Raw genomic sequence first — 25958 nt, 5'->3', positions numbered from 1 at the left:
AATTATGAATACGTACAGGTTTTTGGTGAGCCTCTGGTACATAACTTTTGGTTACAAGAGTACACATGGAGTAATTTTCTGTTAAAGGACTTTATAAAGAATAAATTGTACTTCTCCAGTGATACCCAGCCATGTTTATAGAAAACAACCCAGCCACCTAAAGCTCTCATTAGTATACTGATTGCCTGCATGACTTGCTTAATAAACACGGATGTCTACACAAGAATTGTTGAATAAGACCTCCAATGAATAAAACGGAGACGCCCACCAGTGCATCAATAATAGGCATATGCGCTAGCAAAACACTACTACAAAGTTCGTTGAGCAATGCTTTGAAGTCAAGACACAAGTAGGTGAATCTCAAGCAAATGTGGAAATTGGCGATAAAGCTTGCTTTGATCTCTAGTGAAATGTCTACCACACTTGGAATTGTACCCAGTCATTCCCCATTCATGTTTTCTTCTATGTACCTGAAAGTTTCAGGCTCCGTGAACCCTCTGGTATAATTTCGTTCACCTAAATTCCTGCTTCACAATCGGTTGCTCGGACCTGGGGCCTCGCAATAGCCGAATTTCAAATAAAGTTATGTCACTCACTCACAATCGGTTGCTTCTGTTGCTAACTTCTTCACTTTACTGCGGCTGACTTCAACTTTGTGGTGCCGACTTCACATCTATCTAGCTCAAGGCTCTCCAATATATACACGCACTGGTCCAGTTTCGTTCACTTTACTTTATCCACTGTGTGCTTTTTCTATCGACTTCTCCACTTCCTGCCTCTAGTTTCATTTGCCTGTTTGGGCACTTTCCAAGAGGCACGCACGCAGATGGGCATAACAAGAGGGGTATGTTTTCTATTTATGACATACCCAATAGTATATTCGCACCTGCACATACTTAGTGGCTGAAGTTGCCTATTCTGAAACATATGTAGTAGAACATGCCCAGTTGCCGATATATGGTATACTGAGTGAACTTTTCAAAACTTACTCAGTGACACATTGCCAGTTACAAAATAGCGCGTGGGTGTATCCAGCCGAATGTTTGGCGAGAAAAGCGTGATTCTCAGGCTATTGCACTCTGCGGTTTCCCCAGTAATTGAACTTAGGAAGGGGGGGGGGTCTACATTTTAGCCGGGGGGGGGGGGCATTGAGAATACAGGAACTAGTAGCGGTAGTCATCTTTATTTATGTATGGTAGTGATGAACATAATGTCTTGATGTCAGCGGCAGTTTTACGATGACGGTCACCACAGAAGGAGAGCGACGACGGTAGCATGATAATGACAGCGTGTCAACAACGACATTACCTGAAGGCAAGGATGGCAAGAAGACGAATGACGACACTTCGTCGACAACTGTGACGCTAATTCATAGACTTGTATTCCATAGCCAGGCTACAAGAATGTTTTGGCGCAGTGTTCCATCCACGGCGTAACGCAGGTATTGTTGCTCTAAATCTCGCTTTCAAAGGCAATCACTGCCCAGAACAATGAGAATTTCTTGTCTTTATTGTGACGAAATGTACAGTGACTGTACAGAGGGAATTGCTTGAGGGATTTCGCATAAAAAAAGGAAGGAGAAGGTTGCAATAGTACCAGGTCACTTTTTTTGTCAAAAAAGAAGAGATATATTTGCAAAAAAAAAAGTTTCCGAATTCGGAGGAATGAATGAGCGTAAAATGATGGTATAGCGTTTGTACAAATGTCTCGTTATTCTTGCGCAGATCAGGTCGTTCCGTTGTGATGTACGACATGACGATCTTCTTTTCTGATCGCTCTGACAATCTGCGCCGTGGCTGTGTTTTTTTTTTTTCAGTGTTTCCGCGCAGCAATGCTTGTGTAATTTTTATGCAGTAAAGCTCGGCTGAAGGTGGGCGGTTATCCTCTGTGCATTTCAATGTCCCGTCCTCTCACGCATCGTCATAAAATGTTCCATTATTGGCTAGAGCTTGCTGCAGTGATATCTCTTCTCCCTTCTTGCAAGTTTTCTAACCGCTCCGCGATCACCACGAAATGCGTTACTAATGGCGAATTCCATTGGGAGAACAGGAGCAGGGCGCCGCGCAGTGCGGAGGCGGGCGACAGCGCAGTGAGAGCAGGCACACTCGACCCGCCACTGGAATACGGCGTGCATTCGGAGAGCAGGTGGGAGGGGGGCGTGTGAGGAGAAATGCACCATGTAACTAAAGCAATCGACGTCCCATTCTCTTCAGGAGAGCGGCAAACCACGCGTGATCGTCTTGTAATCTGTCGGGCGTAACCATGTCACCGTTTGCGGCCACAGACTACATACTTTTGTGCAGCGCCGACGCATCCCACAAAGTGTCCGCCTGCGAAGATCATCTGAAACTGCAACTTGAATCTGAAGTTGAGCTCCAGCAGCTATCGCTGCTGTCACCGTCGAGCGTCTCAAGCACTTCAGCAAGGCGACAACGCTTTGCTGCCGCTGTCCCCCGCGCATCCAACGAGAAGCAAGGCGGACTAGAAATGCCAGGATCTGTCGCTAAATCGCTGCGAAGCTCGCTCGTATCACCGACGTCAAAAACAGCGGTACCAAAACACCAACTACACTTGGCTGCCGCCGCGCGCGCCGGCTGAAGCAAAATAAAAGAAATGAGGAGGATATGACGGTTTAAGTCACGTGACTTCCTCCGTACTCCGCTTTTCAGGCGAGAGCAGTCCGGACTGCTCCCGGCTGCTCTCGGCGCAGCGAAACTGCTCTTGTTCTACCACTGGATGACGGCGCTCCCACTCCTGTTCGACCACTGAAACACGTCGCCTCTGGAACGAGCACTTTCAGCGTGCTTTTGAGTGCTCCTGTTCTCCCAATGGAATTCGCCATAAACCTGCTGCAGGTCGCTACAGGGGCATGACATCGCACCAGACAAGATGCCTTCATGCTGCTTGATGTTTCAGGCCGCTATCACCTGGACTATCTGGTCATGGCTCATCGATCCAGACCACCTTCCGTCAACGTGCTTGCCGCTGACTATGCCGAATTCGACACATCATGCGCCAGTTCTGGATGGAGCCTACCCGTCCGTCTGGCCACCCGGATCAACGACAGCTGCGTTCGAGGCGGCCGGTGCGCAGTATAAAAAGCATCCAACAAGCTTACACCAAGGTAAATACATCTGGTAGCGAAGCTTCCATAGAAGCCCATACGTTCAAAACATGGCTGCTTACCGGCGGTTCATGGGGCTTAGCGCCATCTGTGTGAGGAGGGAACACTTCCGGCGGAAGAAAAAATAATTTGACGTCATATCCGTCGAAAAAAGAAGTGACGTCATTTTGTTTTCATAGGCGCGAAATTTGTTTTTGGAGGCCTGTCATTAGAGCTGTATATGCAATTGCCCCGCCATTCGACTTCATGGGCGTTCCGAGTTGTCAGCGCGAAAAGCGATGCCGGAAAAGATCAGCCGTACGGGTGTCGAAATCATATCGCTGCACAGAACATACTTTCTTTGGAGGCCGACGAACGCTTTGGCTGTAGATTGCGTAGAGTGCTCGTCCTTTCGTTGGACGCCAAGCCCGCCGGCCAGTGCTGTTGCACGAAAACAACTAAAGTCAACAAGTATCTGACGGTCGCAACTCACTACTTTTGGCTGCACAGGTTAAGAAACAATAAAACTACCCGCGTAACCTAATTCAGACAAACGTCGACATGCAACACAACACATATGAGGAGGGCATATTGTAACAGGTGAACTTTACGAGCGCGCCTTTCCACGCACTCCAAGAGTTGCATGACATTGCAAGTGATAGCGGCCTCAACGCCCGCCGCTATCGATGGGCGCTCTCACGGTGGGCCCTGAAAAAAAGTATTCATTGATAATGATCTAGTAAAATACAGATGTACCTTTTCTCGCCATGCGTATATAAAACGAATTAGGAATTTTATTTTCGTTGAATGAATCTAACTGCGTCTCGCTTTAATTTAAAAACGCTTTTTTCTTTCCCAGTGTTTATTCCCTCCAAACATAGTCGCGCTTCAATCGCTGCTCCCATAACCACCCTAGCTGATGTCGGTGACAATTGGTTTTGAACCACTTTTCGCCCGAAGCTTCGCGACCTATGTGGATCGACCTTGCCTACACTTTGGGCACATCACACCAGACAAGATGTCTTCATGCTGCTTGATGTTTCAGGTTAGTTACCTAAACAACGCGGCTTGTGTAAAGAGTAGCACCTGCTGTCTTCTCGCGGTGTCGTGCCCACATGCTCTTGAAGACATTCTGAAGCGAACGCATGTTTTTTCAGCTGGCTTTTGTTCTTGCTTGTGTAACCTTTTCCTCTTGCTTGCTGATGTCGAGTCAGCAACAGCAAGAGTACCAGCATCGCAGTCTGTAACGTTAAGCTATACAACGATGAATGAAGGGCAAGGCTGCAGAAGTTCACCTGCTGTTTCCACTGCGCAATGCATTACCACGTCAACAGGTTCTACAAGTATTACCGCAGTGTCACATGTGACAAGTGCCAGTGCCGTCGGCTGACTACACTGTCCTACCTTTCAAAGCCCGCCGAAGCTCGACCGGCAATCGCTGAACCAGCTTTGCTGCGAAGGCAACCAGCGCCAAGCTTGGAAAACGTGACACTCACTCAGAGCAATCAGCGCGGCTCTAACTCAAACTGGTCGAATTTCGGCCAACTCCAGTGGCAGAGGACGCCTCATACGTTTACTTTTGGACAGCAGAAGTCAGAGCACCTAGAATTGCGCAGATGTGGCGTAATTATCCAGTGTTTGGTCACAGGAGAGTTACTTTCTCTAGGCACATTTGGCAGCTCCAAGCCACAGAAACGACTTGATCTATCAAAGCCAGATAGTCGTGTGTTTTCAACGAAACATCTATGACTCCGTGAACACTTATATAAAGTACCTGACTACAATGTACAGTAAAAACTTCATGCGTATTCCCTGAAGACCTCGTCATTTGGCCATGTCAAAACGCACTTGAAAAAGTATTTGTGCTCAACGTGCCCATTTACTTGAGCAATTAACATGTGCAGTCGAAGAGACAAAACATGAGCAAGTGGGTACTAATTATTATCCACGTACGTATGTAACTGATGGTGAGTGATTGAGTGAGTGAACTTTATTTGGTCCACGATAGACGCGAGTAAACTCGACGTCACCTGGCTAACTGATAGTGGTATTTTTTTTGCCAGATGAGTGAAACAGTTACAAACGATGAGACAATGCATTTCTGGAAGTCACTTCCATCTCGCAGCTCTTGAGCTATAATTCTTCTAGTCTTGTCAGTTCATTCACCCGTAACAGCTATTTGGAAAGGCTGTTTACAATCTCTTCGGTTGTAGTCAAAATTTTCCTACCATTTCTTTGGGGTGAAACAAGATATGTGATGCACCACTCTGCACTGCTTGCTCTCCTCAGCTGCCGTTTTATGTGTGAAGTACAAGTGCCACCCACAATGACAATCAAAAGACTAAACATCGTCACTTGTTAGTCGGCGTTTGTGGTGTCTTGACTTACTTCCTGTGTCCTTGTTTGCACGCCCTGTTTTTTAGAATGACAGAGCATACTTCCAAGCTATTAGGCATCAAAAAGGAATACATAGCATCTCACAAACAATCAGCATCACATGAGCCAGCGCACACCGGGTTCATCAGAGTTCCTCTATACCACTCAATTCACTGACACTACTGTCACTGCAGCTGCTGGAGTCAGATGCCAGAGTAATTATGATGCTGTCGAGCGTGCTTTCGATTGCACCATCCTGATCCCAGGCCTCCTCTTCAAGACGCACCACATGAGCGCAGTCGCGCGCCCAGTTTTCTGAAGTCACCAGGGAAATGGCCTTGTCCAGAAGTTCTTCGACTCCAGCAACAGTGAACGACCTGTTGTTGGCTGCAATATACCCCTTGACCGGGCTTCATACCATTTCAATAGGGTTGAATTCACAATGGTAAGGAGGAAGCCGAACAATGTCATGACCAGCAACCTTGGCCAGGACATCAATCCAGTATCCAGAAAAACAGTGCTTGTTTTGGTTAACCAGCTGAATGAGCTCGGGCTTCAACTGGTCATCAGATCACGGAATGTTTTTTTGGGTCAACGAAGACAATCTCGGCCTTGCGCGACGACGTCGAGGGCAACTTTTCGAGCTGAGCAATATGGTATGAAGCAGCGTCCATGAAAATTATGCACCGTGGCTCAATGTTTGGTAAAAGTTGTTCTTTGAACCATCTGTCAAAGCGTGGGCCATCCACTGTGGTAGTCACTGGTAACACTCTTTTTCTCCCGGAAAACGAGAGATTCCCCATCCACGAAGCCATTTTCGCTTCCAGCATGGAGGACAATGAGCCGACCACCTTTGCCGCTCGGTGCGCGAAGCCCAGTTGTGAGACCCTTGAGGAAGGCGTCCTCACGTGACGACACAGTGGCGTCCTCCCACACCTTTTCCTTGCTGTGTCCAGCATTCACCCAAGTCTCGTCAAGGTAGTATATTGCCCCCCGAAAGCAAGAGAAAAATGTGCCAGGTTTCTGTTTTTAACGAGAGGGGTCAGTTGAGACACAAGAAATTTATGATGTGCATCTAATATCATTCTACCGGGCAGGCACCTTTTTCCAGTTTTTGGGTGGTACTGGAAAATACAAAAATAAAAAAATGTTCGCAGAAGGTACCTACTTACATAAATAACAAAATACCTTCATTCAGAGCTATCCATACTTCATTAGAACACGTCGATACGTACTTGTGCCTTCTCTTGCTTAACCAGAATAACAGGAAAATACAAATAAGAGCCACAGATGCAAAAGCAAGCCATAAAAAAATACAAATAAAGATGAACGGCAACATGTATGAGGACGGGTGAATTAAAAATTAAATATTTAGCGGTACGAGAACATCTATCGTTATTTCCTGTTCCTACTCTTTCAACTCTGAATTTTTACATGCGGCATTTTTGTTTTAATTGACATCGTTGACATTTATATATCTGTCCAAGAAATCGAAGCAGTAACTGTACGTACCAATTCTCCTTTCGCATTTATCGAATGCTCCGCAGATATTTCCGCCGCCACACGATGATGTCGTCCCTTTCCAGCAGTGCACAGTTACGTTTTCGCTTCCAAAATGCAAATTCAATGTCATTCAGAAGCCTGCGCATCGTTCTGACACTCAGCTGCTTCGGTAGCCCCATGTCGGTATCGCCGATTACCTCGCTGAGGATCTTTTCTGCCGTTGGCGCCTCGTTGCGAACGTAGTACTGATGTACTTTCCGGCGAAGAGCAGACAGGGACTTTTGCTGGTGATTCAGCCGCGAAACGAAGCCTCTTACGCTGCGGGGACTTCAGGGTACCCTTTAAAATATCCGCCTTGAGCCGTGCGACAGTATGCTCGCTCACGCCGGTAAGCTGGCTAACCGAACGAAACACGGAAGTCACGGTTGCGTCAGTCTCACTTGGGCGTACACGTTACCAACCAATTGCTTGGTTTGTTTCGACAGCTTTTGGTACTCAAGCTTCTGGAATATCCTGTGCGGCGAGCGAATTCGCGACCAACCGGAGGAAGAACGCACTGGCGACACGGAGGTCATTTTTTTTCTGAAGGGAGATGGTGAAGGAAGAGAGCCAATGCGACGGCAGTGGGGAACGCGGCAACTAAATAAAACCCGAAAAATCTCAAATATAACGCTATTTCACATATCACTAATAATTTTCTGGCATTACCAATTAGCAGCTAAAAATGATAACTGCACATTTTTAAATAATTGGAGTGGAGAGTTGTTACATCCTGTCGGGGTTTGAAACGTGGACGTTATCTTGGGTGGTCAAATATTTAACGCAGAGTTCGCAGTTCTGCCTCATGCTACGCATGACATAATCCTGGGCCTTGATTTTTTGAAACACTGTGGTGCCCCTGTCGACTGCAGAACGGGAGAAATTAGTGTAGATACAAGCTTTTCGGCTGCGTTTACGGAAGGCCCACTGAATCACGAAAGTGTACTTTGTGTATCCAGTGATACAGTTGTACCTCCGTTATCTGCAACGCGTTCTTCAGTCTCCGGTTTCCCTACCACCAACGGAACGTTTGAAGCTACCGTGGAGCCCGTTCTCTGAGCTGCATCAAAAGAAATGTGGTGATACCGGATTGTACGCTGTCAGTTGTTCACGGACGCACAAGCTTATGTACCATAAACTGTTCCAGTGAACCTGCAGTCTGAAACTTGCCGCCTACTATGAAGCTCAAGTGCTGTCACTCGCGATTGTTACAGAAGCCCCTGATTTTTCGGATGAACACCGTGTCGTTAATGCATGGCCTGCTGCAGACTCCTCCATTCTTGCTATGGTGAACAAGTCACTCAGCACTAACCAGCGTCAGGAAGTGGCGAATATTTTGCTAAAACATGCCGGACTTTTTGATTTTTCACAGCAAGAGGGGCCTCCATCGTTTCCCCATTCTCGTATACACCATCGCATAGATACGGGATCTGGCCAACTATTGCGATAGAAGTCGTACAGAGCCTCACCATCAGAACGTAAGGTGATCAACAATGAAGTCAGCGAAATGCTAAATAAGAATATTATCTAAGAATCCTGTAGTCCGTGGGCAGCGCCAGTGATCCTGGTTAAAAAGAAAGATGGTACATAGCGATTTTGTGTTCACTACAGTCGCCTTAACACCATCACCAAAAAGGACGTGTATCCACTTCCACGTATTGATGATGCCATCGACTGCCTTTGATCAGCATCTTACTTTCATCTGTTGACTTGAGGTCCGGGTACTGGCAGATGTCTATGCACAAGGTAGAAAAGAAGAAAACGGCATTTGTAACACCAGACGGACTTCTTGTATTTAATGTGATGCCGTTCGGGCTGTGTAATGCGCCTGCGACTTTCGAGCAGATCATGGCAAACATCCTGCGTGGTCTGAAGTGGGAAGTGTGCATGTGCTATCTAGAAGATGTAGTGACTTTCAGGCGCACGTTCAGTGAGCACAACGCCCGTCTCGACCTTATGTTACACTGCTTGCAAAAAGCGGGCTTGGTGCTCAACTCGAAGAAATGCCATTTTGGAGAGCGCCGAACACTGGTTATGGGCCATCTAGTGGATAAGGATGGCATACGACCCGATCCAGCTGTTGCTGTCGAAGCCTTCAAACAGCCTCGCTCTGTGAAAGAGCTACGCAGTTTCTTGGTCCTTTGCTCATACGTCTGCCGGTTTATTTGTGGGTTTGCCAACAACGCCTATCCGCTCACATGCCTCCTTCAGAAGACCATTCCCTGCGAATGGACCCTTGAATGTGAGGCCAGTTTTCGTGAGCTGAAGTTTCTTCTGACGTCACATGCCGATCTCAGACACTTCAACCATGCGGCTCCCACAGAGGTTCATACGGACGCTTGCGGTATTGGCATTGGCGCAAGCCTTGCTCAACGCGTCGACACCAAAGAACACGCCATCGCCTATGTGAGTCACTCTTTAAGCAACTCTGAGCGCAAGTACACAGTCACAGAACAAGAATGTCATGCAGTGATTTTCGCAGTACAGCGCTTCCGGTCATATCTGTACGGGTGCCCTTCACTGTGGTGGCAGACCATCATTCTCTATGCCGGCTAGGTTAATCTCCGTGATCCATCAGGCCGGTTTACACATTGGACACTTCGCTTATAGGAGTATGATTTTACCGTTTCTCATAAAAGCGGGGGACGACACGCCGACGCTGACTGCCTGTCGCGCATACCCCTCCCAACGATGGACTTTGACGCGAGCAATTTCGATCGCTATGTAGCATAACTGGAGCCAGGATTTCCTGATATTCATACCTTCAAGATCGAGCAACAATAAGACAGAACTTTATAGCCACTGCTCATTACCGCAAGAAAATCACCACCGTCCTCTGGTTTCTGCGTTCGTGATTGGGTTCTTTACAAAAAGAACTATTCCACTACAAGCCCACGATATCTCCTGGTGGTCCCGGACACGTCTCTCTTGCTGAAGAGGCCCGACGACATGCTTCCTTACGAACTCTTGTTTCCCAAGACCGCTGGAAGGAACGCTAAGACCGCCGACGCCGACACGTGATATATGACCCCGGTGACTTAGTGTAGCTGTGGAAACCAACAAGAAAACGTGGTTTATATGACTGCTGGCCCACGATATTGGACCCTATGTTATTACTGATCGTATCAGTGAATGTACCTACCGCATAGCACGCCTCACATCAAATGGCCGACGGTCAGAAAAGACTGAACTTTCGGATGTCGCCCGTTTACGTTTAAAGCCCTTTATTACTAGACAACCTGTTTGATTTGCCCGGCTGGCTTCGTCTGCGCGGAGGGCAATGTGACAATCTTACGTGCGTTCTGGGTTTACGCCTCAACAGGATGTGGGGCATCCAAGAGGGGAGGAGGAAGAAGCACTAGGTTGTGTTCTTTCATAGCGTAGTTCTTGTTGGCGATTCTTCAAATCAACCTTATAGATTGCTGGGTGCTGTTATCGAGTATTCTTATTGCTTCTCCGTTATGTCTGTTGCCAAATATTCGGAGTCCCAGTATTCTAAGGTGTTGTACCTGGCGAATTGGGTGACCCCCTACCGAGATTGTGATGCTGGGCCGCTCTTGATTGCGCTTACGTCCTCTGCTTGTAGGTCTGTATAGTAGTAGCTCCGATTTTTTGGGGAGAACATTGTAGGCCCTTGTTCTCCACGTATCTCTCTACAATACTGACTGCTTGCTGTAAAATCTCTTCTATTCCATCGCTTTCGCCCGTCACCCATAGGGTGATGTCGTCCGCATACAGACTATGCTGAAGTCATTCGATGCGTTCCAGTTCCTTGGGCAGGCCGAGCAACGCCACGTTAAGTAGGAATGGGGAAAGCACCGAGCCTCGTGGTGTTCTCTTGTTGCCTAGTTCTGTTTCTTAGGAGTTCGCGTCCCCGACTGTGATTATGGCTTTACGGTTAGCAAGGAAATATTTCACGTAGTCTTATGCTCTTTGGCCTAGGTCGAGGTTTTGCAAGTTCATGACGTTAAATTCTTATAAGCCATCGGATGTGACAAAGGCTGTCTTCGGCCTATCGACGTCAGCCATGGGCACTTGCCAATAGGCGGAGCGTAAATCTACAGATGAAAATAGTTCAGCTCCTTGTAGGATATCGATAACGTCATCTATTGGATGTAGCGGGTATACATGTTTGCGAGTCATCTTGCAGATTTTATTGATAGGAAAGACAGAAAAGTTGACCTGAGCTAGTGTGCTCTAGTCTGCTACTCTGTACTGGGGAGGAGGGAAGGGGAGTGAAAGTACTGCTGTGGATGATGATGATAAGGGGAGTATTGAGTGCTTATGTACATTAGACGGTGGCCCTATTAGAGCCACTCGTCTAGCTTCGTGTGCTGCAGAAACTTAAACAGAATTTTAGTTGCCCGCATTGAAGCTGCAGTGTCAGGCTATGGGCCGAGAATAGCGTCCTCCGGTAGTAGTTGGCCGCCGACGCTGGCTAGGGAACCTTCCAACGTCCTTCTCTCCAGCGTATATGCTGGGCAATCGCACAATATGTGTTCCAGCGTTTCAGGCGTCTGGCAGTGTTCACAATAAGGGCTGGTCGATTGGCCGATGAGGTGTGCGTAGCGACGGGTGAAAGCAACGCCCAGCCGAATTCTGTGTAGCAATGACGCTTTGCTCCCCGTAACCTTCGTAGACAAACAGAATTTACCGTCTGGGTCAATCATATTTAGGTGTCTCTGGATGTTGTCAGCATGGGCTCTGTATGACTTCGTAAGGTCTTTCATGAGTGCCTTGATCACTGAGTTGGTGTCAGGTCGCGAGCATGCAATCCGTACTTCATCAGAGGAAGAGAATGCCGATCTTGCCTCACTGTCCGCGAGTTCATTGCCAATCATACCACAATGACTAGGCACCCATTGAAAAGTGATCACGTGGCCACCTAGCTCGGCAATCTGATGAAGATCAGCGATTTCTAGCACGAGCAGGTAATAATGTCCTTTCTTTAAAAATCATTTTAGCGCTTGTAGCACTGATTTTGTATCGCTGAACACCGTCCATTTATGAGGTGTCTGCGTTATCATAAAACAGACAGCCTCCTGTATTGCCGCCAGTTACTGCAACCGTAGATGTCAATTTGTGGTCCAATGGAAATTGCCGACAAAGTCTAAGCTGCGGGGTAACGAATTCTGCCATTGTGGCAGCTGGTGTGACCGAACCATCGGTATATACTTGTACAGTCCCACTATACAATGTAAATATATGGGAAGGGTGAGGTGCTTCAAGCCAATGATAGAAACGTGGTATTTCTTCGTAATTCCAGGGTATTGAAGCCTAACTAGTGGTCTCGGTAATGTCCAGAGAGGTGTCTCGGGGATGTTGGTGGCCTGTAACCTTGCAAGGTATAATGCTTGTGTGGCATGCAATTGCTTTAGAAAACGCACAGTGAAGATTTATTCTTGGAAGTGTTGACAGAGGATGGTGCGAGTGTCAAGTCAGGCCGGCGAAGATAGGTTCGCACAGGTTCACAAGACCTGTACACGTCGATTGGGCAAGCCTGTGCTTCCACTATTGTGTCCCTTAGTTGACATGCAGTGTGGCAAGCCAAGGCATATCCGCAGTGCTTGTGCTTGAAGGCTCTCCAGCATGCGCATACAATATGACCCCATGTTAGATAGAAAAGGCATGCTGTAACGTGTGTAGTCCACAAAAAGGGACTGGTACACTTGGAGCAAACATTGTTCAGAAAGGCCCCAGCTTAGTCCAGATATAACCCGAAGAACGTGTATGAAGTTTGTCAGTTTAGCCCTAAGCGCAGTAACACGCTTTTTCCAAGAAAGATTGTGGTCTATTATCACACCAAGAAATCTGGGGTGGGTGACTAAAGGGTGCGCCGTTCCGTCGACAACGATGGGATATTGTGACATTGATTTTCGCGTGAATGCCAGCACTGCCCACAAGTACTTCGCCGTGATGGTAGCCGTACGTTGAAGCCTTCGACGCACTTGTGGACGTGTGACCCCAGATGACCATGATACAAATGTCATCCGTGTACGTGCTGATATGCGTTGTGTCAGGTAGCTTGTCTGCAAGGTCCTTCAGTATAACATTGAGCAATTAGGGCTAAGGACACCACCCTGCGGAACACCCCTGCGAACGTCTTGTCTATCAGTCTAGTCATCCATAGTGGACATGAAAATGGTGTGCCCACTGAGATAACTGTATAGCCACGCAAACATCCGGCCACTAACTCCGATATATTCAAGCGCCTGAAGAATCGAATTGTAGAAGACGTTTTCGTAGGCACCTTTTATCCAGAAATATTGCACATACCAGACGACGGCGTTATTTCTTCTGTTGGAAAGAAGATACTAGGTCAATCAAACCGTCAATAGACGGATCGGCCTCTTCGGAATCTGTTGATAAAATCACGAAAATCCACCACTTCTCTCGAGTAGTCATTTCAGTCTGTTCAGCACCACCCGCTCCATCACTTTACCGACACAGCTTGTCAAGGCTAGTCGGCCGGAATTGTGAAAGATCATGAGGGCATTTTCTGGGTTTCAGCACTGCGACAAGACTGACTGCACTTCCAGTTGTCAGGCACAGTCACCGAGTCCCACGTAGAGTTGTCGAGCAACAGGAGAAATTCTCGAGCTTCCACACCAAGATGACAAATCGCGGAGTATGTGATTCCATCTAGTCCTGGACAAGATGACCGGCGGGAAGCAGATATCACAGCGTCGAGCTAGCGCATAGTGAAAGGAGCATCCAGACGGTGATCACTAGATGGCGGAAACGCCAATCGTGGTTGCGTTGGTAAACCACTAGAGGCATTCACAAGTAATTCGCAGAAGGCTTCGGCGACCTCAACATCACGCCGGCCTTGCCATATGGCCACAGCGCTGAACGGGTGCCGCTGTTGTGGAGGCGATCGAAGGCTTCGCACAATTTGCCCATATTCTAGAGAGAAGTTTTCTCGGGTCCAGAGAGCCACAGAATGATCTCCAACGTTGTTTGTCGAGCTTGTCAAGGTGGCGCAGGTCATGACGTTAAGCCTGTCGAGATGCAGCGACGTCTGATGGTGATTTGTTCCTTCTCTATTTCCGTTCTGCTCGACGCCGTATCGCGCGAAGTCGCTCGTACTGGCCATCAATAGGTGGTTTAGGCGCAGGTACGCTGAGCTGTATTGTTGTGTCACGTAATGCTCAGGCGATGACATCGTTGTCCGATTCCATTTCTTCACCAGTTCAGCCGTCGGAGGAATCAAGGGCGATTGTGGAAGGGCCAGGGTGGTCCGCTGTCCTTCGATGCAGCCGATGGTGGACGGCCAGGGTCAAACGCTAGGCTGGGGTTTTTATCCCCCATCCCGGAGGATGACATTATTTTCCTTAGCGCAACATCTGATGTCAAAAAACGCCAGGACACAAGAAAATGAAGAGACCACAGGAATAGGCGTTGTTCCGAGGCACTTCTTCCGATAGTCTACACAGAACAATACAGATCCGTCTTTTTTCGTAACCAGGACGGCAGGATATGTCCATGGACTCTTCGAGGGTCGGATAACTTCGCGGCGAAGCATTTCGTCCACTTGCCATATAATCACACGGCGTTCTGGGGCAGAGACGCGACATGGGCATTGCAGCAACAACAATTGGGATCCAGTGTCAATATGGTGTGGGACAGCAGACGTCCGGCCCAGGTAAGGTTGCCCGACATCAAAAGAAGAACGACATTCTTCTAATGTGCGCAGAAGCTCAGAATAATGAGCCGGGGTGACGCCACCGGCAATAGATGAATTGAACACAGCATGTGGGCAAAGGGTCGGACGTAAAGAGCGAACCGAGCGTGCTGTAACTGGCGCATGACGTGTCTTCCGGAACATCCGTAATTTGTACGGCATCGATCGCTTTCACATGGTCAAGACATTCTCCTTGAAGCAATATCACAGGGTATGAGAAGGGGTTACAGACGAAAATACCTGTCCTTTTCGATTTTAAAAGCTGCCAGATGGAGAAAGGTCGTTCAGAGAGGCTGCTGCAATGCATAGAATTCCCCTACCACCTAATTTCATATATTCTTCAATGTTTTTAAGCATATATCAACGATAGGAGCCTATAACTACAGAGAGTTGAGCTAGTCGGTAGGGATTCATCGTGAAAGAAGGTAAGGCGTGCAGACAAGGACACAAGAGAGTAGAACGAGACAACACAAACACCGGCCCAAAAAACAGTCCTAAGGTAAGCGATTTACCTTCTTGACATTACAATCTCATCAAGATTAAGTGTTAAGTGTTAAGAGGAGGTCCACAGCGCGCTCCTTAACTACAGTTGGCTTGAGTTTTAGTGTCTGCTATGTGTTTTAATTGCTGATAAAGCTTTTTCGAAATACATGCGGTCTGGCATAATTACAGAATGGTATAATATATCTATGCACTAGAATGAAATTGCAGAAGTGTAATCTTATGGACTATTGTAACTATAGGTACAGGGAGTATTTACTCAACAGTAAATGGCTAGCGCTTGTGTAGCCAAGACTGCGCAGAGCGCACAGCCAAGACTGCGCTAGCAGCAGGATAGCCTCTGACCCAGCCCCACTACAACGTCTTTGTCTACGCCATTGCTCGTGACATCATACCAGGCCGGTGAAGCAAGATCCCGGTGCTTGTGGCGAGAATGGGTTATCACAGTTGTAACGCTTGAGGCGGGGAACATGTACGATGTCACTTCGTGGTGTGGCAGTCGATGAGGTGGATGCCATGGGAGTTATCTCATAGCTAACAGGTGTCACCTGGCACAGCAGGCTGTAGGGCCCGACGTACCGCGACATTATCGTTTCACAGAGGCCGACACAAAAAGATGGGAGCCAGAGAAGGGCGAGAGAACCCGGTGGAAAGTCAGTATCCCGGTGTTGGCGATGGTAAATGGGTTTTCGTGCGGTCTGCGATGACGAGAGCCGAGCGCGCGCTACTGCGCGCGCGACGAGCGCTCGCGTGATGGCATCTTGAGCATAGGAAGTCATGGACGTGGCGCCCGGATCAGAAGGGAGCAATGTGTCAAAGGGTAATATAGAATGGCGTCCAAACAGAAGATAGAATGGTGAGTAGCCGAAAGTTTCATGACGCGATTGAGTTGTACGCAAATGAGACGAACGGAAGGTCAACGTCCCAATCCTTGTGGTCATCGGAAACGTACATGGAAAGCATGTCGGTCAGTGCACGGTTGAGGCGTTCGCTGAGTCCATTGGTTTGAGGGTGAGATGAGGTAGTGAAGTTGTGATGAGTAGCACATGATCGAAATAGATCGTCAACCACACGATACCGGAAGCAACGACCGCGATCTGTCAGTAGGTGACGTGGAGCACCATCTTGGAGGATGAGGTCGTACAGTATAAAGTCGGCTATGTCTGGCGCAGCTGGTTGGCAATGCTAGAGTAATCGGATAGCGCGTGGTATAATATGTAGCGACAGCAATCGATTTGTTGCCTTTCGTAGAAATTGGAAAGGGAGCGAGCAAGTCCAGGCCCACTCGATAAAACGGCTCGGCTCGAGCGTCAATCGGCTGAATGAGACCAGCTGGTTGAGTCGCAGGTTTCTTGCGACGCCGACACAGGTCACAAGATGTTACGTAATGGTGAACGGAACGATAAAGGCCCTTCCAGAAAAAACTTCGTCTTATGCGATCATCAGTCGAGGTGCATGTGGCGGCGGTGAAGAACATTATCCTGGAGCAAGAACATGAGCGAAGGATCGAGGGTGCCGGATTGCAGACGGTCAATAAGAGAGAGCAACGATGGATCTCTACGTTGTTCGTCGGCCACACGGATGAAGTCTCTTATTGCTAAGACGTTAGTGTACGGGTCTGTTTCAGTGCAGTCGAATGGTTCAACGGGGTGGCGGGATAGGCAGTCGGCGTGATTGTGTAACTTGCAAGCTTTGACACTACAGAGAACGTGTACTCCTGTAATCGTAATGCCCAACAGCCGAGCCTCGCTATAGGGTTTTTAAGAGTTGAGAGCCAGCAAAGCGTATGATGGTCTGTTATGACCACGAACGACGGTCCATATAAGTACGGACGGAATTTCGCGATAGCCCAGACGAGAGCTAGGCACTCCCGCTTAGCAATGGTGTAACACTTTTCTGACTGGGACAGAAGACGACTAGCATACGCTATCACAAGGTTGGCTCCGTTCTGTGTTTGGGCGAGGATAGCACCATGCCATGCCCGCTTGCGTAGGTGCGAAACTGTGTTCTAGCAGCTCGGTCAAAATGAGCCACCACAGGTGGTGAAATGAGGGCAGAAATCAACAACGCAAAGGAAGCCGCCTGGGCCGCGCCCCAAGAAAAGGTCGCATCCTTTTTGAGTAGGTCCATGAGGGGTCGACCAATTCCCGCGAAGTTGAGACCAAAGTGGAGAAAGTAGGAGCAGAGCCCAAGAAAGCTGCGTACTTCTTGCGTGGACCATGGAACTGGGAACTCGCGGACGGCACGGATTTTGTCAGGGTCCGGTTGGACACTAGTAGAATCCACTAGGTGTCCAAGTAATTTGATCTAGCGGCGCCCAAAGGTGCACTTCGATGTATTGATCTGGAGGCCAGCTTGGCGAAATATGTCGAGAATGGCCGACAGACGAAGGATGTGGCTTTCAAAGCTGGGCGAGAAAACGATGATGTCGTCCAGACAACTTAGATAGGTCGACCACTTAAGACCGCGTAGAAGAGTCTCCATCATGCGTTCAAAAGTTGCAGGTGCATTACACAACCCAAAAGGCATGACCTTAAATTGGTAGAGACCGTCGGGTGTGATGAATGCGGTCTTCTCACGGTCGCGGTAATCGACGGCAATTTGCCAGTATCCCGAGCGGAGATCTAGCGACAAGAAATATTTGGCACCATGGAGGCAGTCGAGCGCATCATCAATTCGTGGGAGAGGATATTCATCCTTCTTCGTTACCTGACTGAGATGGTGAGAATCGACGCAAAACCGCCAGCTGTTGTCCTTCTTTTTAACAAGCACTGCAGGGGATGCCCAAGGGTTAGAGGAATGCTCTATCACATCTTTATCAAGCATTTTCTCTACCTCGTATTGAATGACTTGGCGCTTAGTGAGACACTCGGTAAGGGCGCTTGTCAAGGGGCTGGCGTCTCCAGTGTCGATGCGGTGGGCCACGACATGTGTACGGCCTAGTGGACTGTATTTTGCATCAAAAACCTCAAGGTAAGAAAATAGGACACCACGGAGTGCTTTACTTTGGGAAGGTAAGAGGTCGGGGGATATCATTTTGTCCACCAGTGCCTTAGTTGGCACCGGTGCGACAGGTTGGGTCACGGTCTCAGCCTCAGCAGCAAACGCAGAAACATTACATTCTTGCAGTGGTGACAATTGCGGCTAGTGAAATTCCTTGAGGACGAATATGGGTCAAAGTAGAAATGTTGAGGACTGGAAACAACGTTCCGTTGTTGGCAACAACCACTACGGCATGAGGAAGTGCGAGGTTGCGCGACAGGATCAGATCTGTGAGGGAAGCGACGACATACTCCTCACAGGGACTGGGGGAAGCGGTGAGATAAAGACGTAGGTCGCAGGTTGAGCGGGTAGTCGTAGAAACTCCTCCGAACGTAGGCGAGTGTTACTTGATGTGGCGTCATCAGGACACAATGGCAATTCGAGCCGCAAAATACCAGTAGAACAATCGATGAGAGCAGAGTGGGCGGTCAAGAAATCAATACCAAGAATGACATCATGTGGGCAAGCGTCGAGTAGAGCGAAGAGAATTGAAGTGTGGTGGCCGGCAACAGTAACCAGTGCATTGCACATACCAAGAACCGGTGTTCGGGTGCCGTCAGCTACCGCACAGTAGGAGAGACGGCAAGTGTCAGTACTTTTCGTACGCGGCGTCGGAGCGTAGAACTCATAACAGATATGTGAGCGCCAGTATTGAACACAGCAGTAACGGTCATGCCGTCGACGAGAACACCGAGCAAATTGTGTCTTGAAGTAGGGGTCAGTAGAGGTATTGCGGTCGTTGTCGTCAATGCAGCCTCATCTCCCGGAGCTGCACATGCTAGTTTCCCGGGTGGTGTCCAGAGTAAGCCGGAGAGGGAGAGCGAGGGTGTTGAGGGGAGCGCGAGTGGCAGACTGAGGTGACGGCGATCGGCTAGACCAGTGTCCTTGTCCGGCAGTATCGGCGTACGTCGATTCAGAGCGCAAAAATAGACGTTGAGGTTCACGGGCTGGAAGGGGGTCATCCAGAGGAGATGTGCAAGAATACGGGCCAGGATCTTGCTGGCGGTCACCGAGGAAGCTGTTTCGCTTGTTCGTTTTATGTTTTCCCAAATAGAAACAGCGAAGACACGCATTGTCCTTAACGCCGCTTCGAGAAGCCCCAACCAACTGCCGTTAAATGAAATTTTCCATGGGGGACAAAACTCATCGCATCGAATACTGAGCTCCGTATGCAGCTACGAACATACAACTTTGTCATCACAGCAGGCATGAGAAGGTTTTCTAAAAGTTCATCTCCCTCACGTTGATCGCAGTGCACTTATATATGTTTGGTATGAATAGCATAGGAAACACGGAGAAGAAATGGCTCGGCAAATAATATGGGGGAAGAATTGTAGCCGGACGAAACCGGTTTGGTCTGAGCGTCATTCTTCGACATCACTTTGAGACTGCAAAAAGCGAAAATGAAAGGATCGCGATCCCACTGAAACCTCAGTTAGACGTCAACGACTTCGGGGCACGAACTGACATGACGGTACAGCCTTCTTGGTTTACTATGATGCAGCGAACGTCATCAATGAAGCATGAAGCAGGAATGCATTTACGTAAATGGCCAACGACTTCAGGCTCAGAGTGAATGACAACCACACCTGAATAATGAAGTTAAGTTCACAGATTCAAGAACGAAAAAGAATTCCAGGCGTCCTGTGATACCCTTCAAGCGATGTGCACGGGTTCAAAACCAACAATTTACGCAGATCATATTTTCTATATACACAGAAAGAGATGTGAAGACTGCACTTCAGATATGAAATTGTTGGGATTTTCTTTTCTCCGTTCAAAACTAAAGGCCAAATAATTTTTCTCACCAGCTGTGGCAGAAAACCTTCAACGGGGCAGTCATTTTGCACCAATAACTAAGCGACACATGGGCGAAACTTGTGCAAAGATCTTCGCATTGAACATATTTATACAGTATGTGTGCCACGTATCATTCCGGCCACAAGACAACCACACAAATGAAAAAATGCTGCCAGTTCCATGAAGGGAAATCTGTCGAAACAGCAGAGCTGTGGTCATTCTGTTTCTGCGATTTTCGCGTCTGTTTCTTTTTTTCACTGTGGTAGTCTTCGTTTTAGGCCGAAGGAACGACCACGTCTCCGCTGCTTCGACAGACCGCGTCCCATCCCCTGCAACGCGCTAGGAACGCCGTCGCCCGTGGAAGCCGACGCGTCCTATCCCTGGTAGCTCGTTAGGAACGCCATCGCTCGCTCACGCCGACGTGTCCCATCCCCCGAAAGTAGCGCCATTCGGTCCAGCCAAGCGGCCGCGAATGCACAGCTTCACTGTGGTCGCCTACTCCCCCAGCGCGCCTCTCCTATACTCTGCTGGTCACTGGACCTGGCCTCCCCCGGCGAGACTCTCATCCTCTCCTGGTCACGTGACCTCTCCGACTCTTCTCCTGCGTGACGTACGCTAGACTAAGAACAGCCAAGCTGTTAATGTTTCAGGCTTTTAGGTGCGAAGCACCTTATACACTCGGGCTGTCGGCGTCCCCTGTCGTCGTCGTCACGGTAACGCAAGCTGCTCGTGCTTGCGCTCGGCAGGCGCTCGTGCTGAGCGCTCTTGTGTTCGTCGTCGTCGTCTTCAACAGCTGGCTGCGTTGCGGCTCATTACAGAGTAGAATTTCACTTCTCTTCTATCGTCGTAATGGGGAGGTCACGTTTACGGGGCTATGAGCGATTGCTTAAGGCAGTACGAGTCCATTAGCGGTGCATCACTGCACGCTGCGCACCTCCCCAGCTTTCACGTTAGTGGAGCTACATTTCTCTCAATGGGTCATTCGACACTCACGCAAAAAAATTTATTTCACCACTGAAACTGAGCCTACGACTTAACTCGTGCTAACTGTAATAACTAGTAAAAACAAAAACAGTAAGAAAGGCGTCCGTAATGGCCAAATTGCTGAGGGAGTTAAAGAAAAAGAATGATGGTTTCGCTAATACTTCATGGTAAATGACATCATCAAGCTTGTCTAAAAATAATACCAGTGACGGCTTGGCCGCACGGCGAGTTTTTTTGGTAGAAATGAAACCGAGGTCTTTTTATATTGCAGGTGGAGCCGCAGTTTTTGCACAAAAACGGTAGAGTAGAAGTAGTGAAAAGACTCGTGGTCTTGAACGCAGAAATGGCGCCGCTGAAAATGTTAGCACTTCCACAATCAGCGCTCTGAGGAATCTTATCCAAGTTTTCACTCCCTGTGACATGGACAGTGACATGGACGTGTGACGAAACAAATTTTGGTGGGACTCTTGAGGTCTTCATCGGTGGAACTCAGGTTCTGGAAATGAATGGCTGTTGTAGCAAACTCGATAAAATACATATAGGCCCTACGTCGACTAGCTCATTGGTGACGCTGTCCATTCGAATACAACCCAGACGATATACACGCCTGATATAACAGAGAAACATCTTCAAGAAAGTGCTATGTGGTGGAATGTACTTGCCTGCCGGCGTGAATAACCATGCTTTGGTCAACTTGACTATGCAGTGCCGGTGAGAAAACTTGCAAAAAAACAGAAAAAAAAATTTAATGCGATGGCGGCGAATTTTTAACTTTTGACCAACCTATCTCCCACTACCAGTCCCTGCATTTATTTTCTGCTGCGTTCAATACACGAGAGATTTCAGTGGTAAGGCAATAGGGCCACTGAATATGTTAAAAAATCGGATCTGCCATCGGTTGGTATTCCTGTGATGGTTTGCGTCTAATTAACATCAATTAGGAATAGGGAAGTGTTGGACCTTTGGAGTATGAGAAATCTCGTTCAGTAAAGATGCGTCTTATCCTATTATCAAATAGTATGCATCTTACAAGGTTGAACATGGTCAGATTTGTGCCACACCTCAGAATTGAGAATTTACGACCAGCAAAATGTACTTTAAACTGTTTTTTGCAGAACAACAATTCATCATAGAAGTCATCTCACGGGAAACCCGACCCTTTCGGCACGCCGGCATTTGTGACACGCATACTGAATTAGAACAAGGCTTTTGCATGATTAAATATGAAATATCAAAGAAAAGTGTTTGTCAGTGTAGAGCGTGCAGACCTATAGCGAAAGTCACTGAGTGAACTAACTGCAACACTACCGAAGCACAGGGTGACAGCTTGAAAAATGTTTCCTATTATTGGAACATATTTTGAATGCTCACATTACTGTCGTTCAACACCTATCCATTTTACAGCCTACGCTGTCGTTGCTTGTTTTGAGAGAGAGTTAGACATACCGGTGCAATTTTACAAGCAACGTACTTTGAACAGGACGTAGTAAGGGCAGGCTTGACGCAGAATTATTCACTAGCCCTCTCACACCTATTGACCACATTATCAAAAGAAATTAAAGAGGTTCCAATAAAATTAGTTCATTATTTTGATCGGTGGATGGCTGCATCGTCTAGCTGAAGATGACGGCGTTGACGGAGAAACCAATCTTTAAATGAAGAAATGCAAGGCCGATGTATAAGAAGACTAGTCTTAATACCTTGATAAGGAGATGGCACAAATAATATATTTTCGAACTGCTAGGATCTCGCTACTCTTCTTGCCTTTTTCCGACGATATCTTTTTTTGTGAGCGCCATTGGCACGCACCGTTTCTTGTTTTTTTTTTCTCTTTCCCTTCTTGTTCCTGTAAATGGCGTTCATGCTGTAGACGGAACTGAGACTTTGCCATTCCTGAAACTTACAATTTGCTGGCATAATATTCATCCGCCCTCACCGGGGGTCTGCATATTTTTGTGTTCTTTAAATCTAGCATTAGCGTAGTACCACGCCTCGATATTGTAGCTGCTTTCATGTGATGATGACAAATCATCACAGCGTCAAATCTGTCCACATTGGACAGATTGGCGTGCCTACGATGGCGTGTTGTTGGCTTGAAGCCACGTGTGTTGTTGTGCGGTAGTGAGCGCGCGTGCTTTTGCTGTGGTGCTGCGAGAAAGGCGAGTCACGGTTGCGCGCGCATTCCTACTTACTCAGACCGCGCAGCCTGCGTGACCTCAACATGAGTGAGGTGCACAAGAAAACGCTAAGTGACGAGGCAACCGTCACTTTTTTGGTTCTTGTTGAAGGATTTACAGCGCTATGGAATACAGAGCACGCCGAGTATGCAAACGCGCAGCTGCTAATAAGCGTTGGAGTCGAGAGTAAGCACGCGGATTCCGCAAAAGGCGCTCCGGCTGTGGGAATGCGACCTAACTCGTCTGCACCGGATTCAAGTGATCACGTGACTGTTTGGCCCGCAGAGCAGGCGGGATTTTGCCCTCGCGTGTGTATCCACCTTTACGGGGGAAGAGCCACCGCGGGCCGCTCCCACATCGGGACGGGCAGGCCGTGCCTGACCGCCGCGTCGCAGGCCCTCTGGACAGCCCGTAACTGAGCGGCGAGGTCGGAGCTCTTGTGCTCCTCCACCCACTCTTCTTCTGTTGTGAGATTATCGTGGTGAAAATTTTCTTCTATCGGTGACAGTGACTTCAGTAGCCCTAAACGCTCACTTTGCAGTTTTTATTATATGAGGAATGAATTTTAATGATGCGCATATGTTCAAAGTTGTGTTGTAAATTTCGGCCGGTAATAATGAGGTGAACGCACTCTTAGAACTTTCATCACCCGAACGCGACGAAAATTTCTTTATTTGGCAGAAGAGTACGGTCGGGGTATTTGAAACATTTACTTTTAAAGCGAAGCTTTCTATGTTTCACTGATGTGTCCGTGAGCGCCGCAAACGCACTGCAGGAAAGCCAACTTACACAATGAAAATATCTGCGCATATTGCGCACATAATAGAACAACGGCGCACGACATACGTATCGTAGAACACTACAGTTTAGATTTGCAGTTGTTTTGATAAGAACAATTGGAACTGGAACGTCACGCTACCCAGACGAACTGTATATATCTGCATTGCATTACGCGCGTCACGCAATGCATTCCCGGCCGTCACCATGGGTAGGACGTGGGTGCAGCGCACGGCAGAAGAGGCTACCGTGCGCGAACGTAAGTGCGGGCCCCATCGTGCCCGTAAGGCCAATCTCTTGTATCGGCAACGGCAGAGTCTCTGACCGTCTACCACAGCGATCACAAGGTAATACTGTGCAAGCGTAGAGTCGCACGTGAAAGTGTGAGTGTGTGCGTGTAATCAACGGCGACATAATCTAAAATAAAGGCTGTGCAACTTAACGAAATGTGTCTTCATTCAACTTGAATGTTCGAAAAATACAATCCTAAACAAGCAATGAAATCACATATGCATCGCATAGGGCCGCACAGCATTTCTTGGGTTCGTTGCGTGGTCGTTGGCGTTGGACTTTCACTTTGATTCAGTATGCATGTGAGAAACCTTCGCGTTCAACCATCTTTCTTTAAGAAAGGGGCTTTGAATTTTTCATTTATGTTCTTCATGAACACAGTCATATTACTTTTGGTCTTATATTTTTACTGCAAAAGGTCATATTGCTGGTAGTGAAGCAATGGTGACAAAAGTTCAATGTTCTAGCTGTCTTTGTGGCATCGAATACTTACATAATACATACACGTCTCAATACGGTCAATTTTACTGAGTTGTTTTTATCCCATCAAGCCATCTTAGAAATTTCATTTCCATCGGTTCGACTATAGCCAAGCGAAACGAGCTCCATACTGACATTAATGTATCAGTCTTCGACAATTAACATGACCGGTATACCACTAGCCCTTCATTTCGTCTGTCCTGTGTTTGAAGACGTCTGAGATTTCCACATTTGTATAATCCAATTAAACAATGTACGACTATTAGGCATTGTTCCCAAGAATGATTTTGCAGTTACCAGTTTCTTTATTTTTCAAAAAGCAATTTCACTCTGTATATCACATTTTCACAGGAAGTATTTGCTAAACATTCTTCCAAGAAGGTGAACAATATCGTTGAAATGAGGAATGGGCTGCAGGGAGACATTGAGGGTTTACGGAAAAGTCTGATATGTCAGTTTTGGACATGGTTCCTTGAAGATGTAGTATTGCCTTGGAAAACCTGTGATTAGAGAGTCGAGAGAATTTGGCGAGAAACGACACTTCTTTTGCTACACAGTATCTGACATTTTGTGAAAAAGCCCTTGAAATGAGTCTACGCTAGATGTTCCAGTTAAGATTTGCACGCTATTAATCCCTTCCTGAGCCGCCATATATCTGCTGCTGTTTTGCACGCACGCTTCACTGACACGACCTCCCACTCTGCCGCTACCTAGTGTAAATCGATGACAGACTCATTTGTAGGTGAGATCTACGTAATACGAAGCTTTGCCCGAATCGTTGCAGCACGAGACGCGGACGAGCGCCGAGCTGTTGAGGTCTCACTGGCCCGACAAGCGCTTTTTATTTTTGCTATTGCTATAATGGTTTAAGGTCCACTGCTACTGCGTACAAAGAGGAAATCAAAAGTTATGTTCGAGAGCGATGTTTTTGATTGATCACTTCCAGTAATACATCATCTTCGAGAGATTTTGCATGTCTCTGCATTGGATGCGGTCGAAGTAGTTCAACGAAACGTTTCTGGCACAGCACAAGAAACGCTGATAGCTGGAACTGCATGTTGTGTTTAACGCGAGCGAGAATGCGACATGGCGGCCGTGGTTCAGTCATGGCGGCCAACGACACATCTGCGACAGAAGCGAGCGGAGGGCCACCAATATTTACAGTGCGCAGGAAGCCTCCCGTGTACGTGTGCGCGATGCG

The sequence above is a fragment of the Dermacentor silvarum genome, chromosome 4 (genome assembly GCF_013339745.2).
Source record: "Dermacentor silvarum isolate Dsil-2018 chromosome 4, BIME_Dsil_1.4, whole genome shotgun sequence".
Taxonomy (NCBI): Eukaryota; Metazoa; Arthropoda; class Arachnida; order Ixodida; family Ixodidae; genus Dermacentor; species Dermacentor silvarum.
This window is presented reverse-complemented; position numbering follows the sequence as displayed.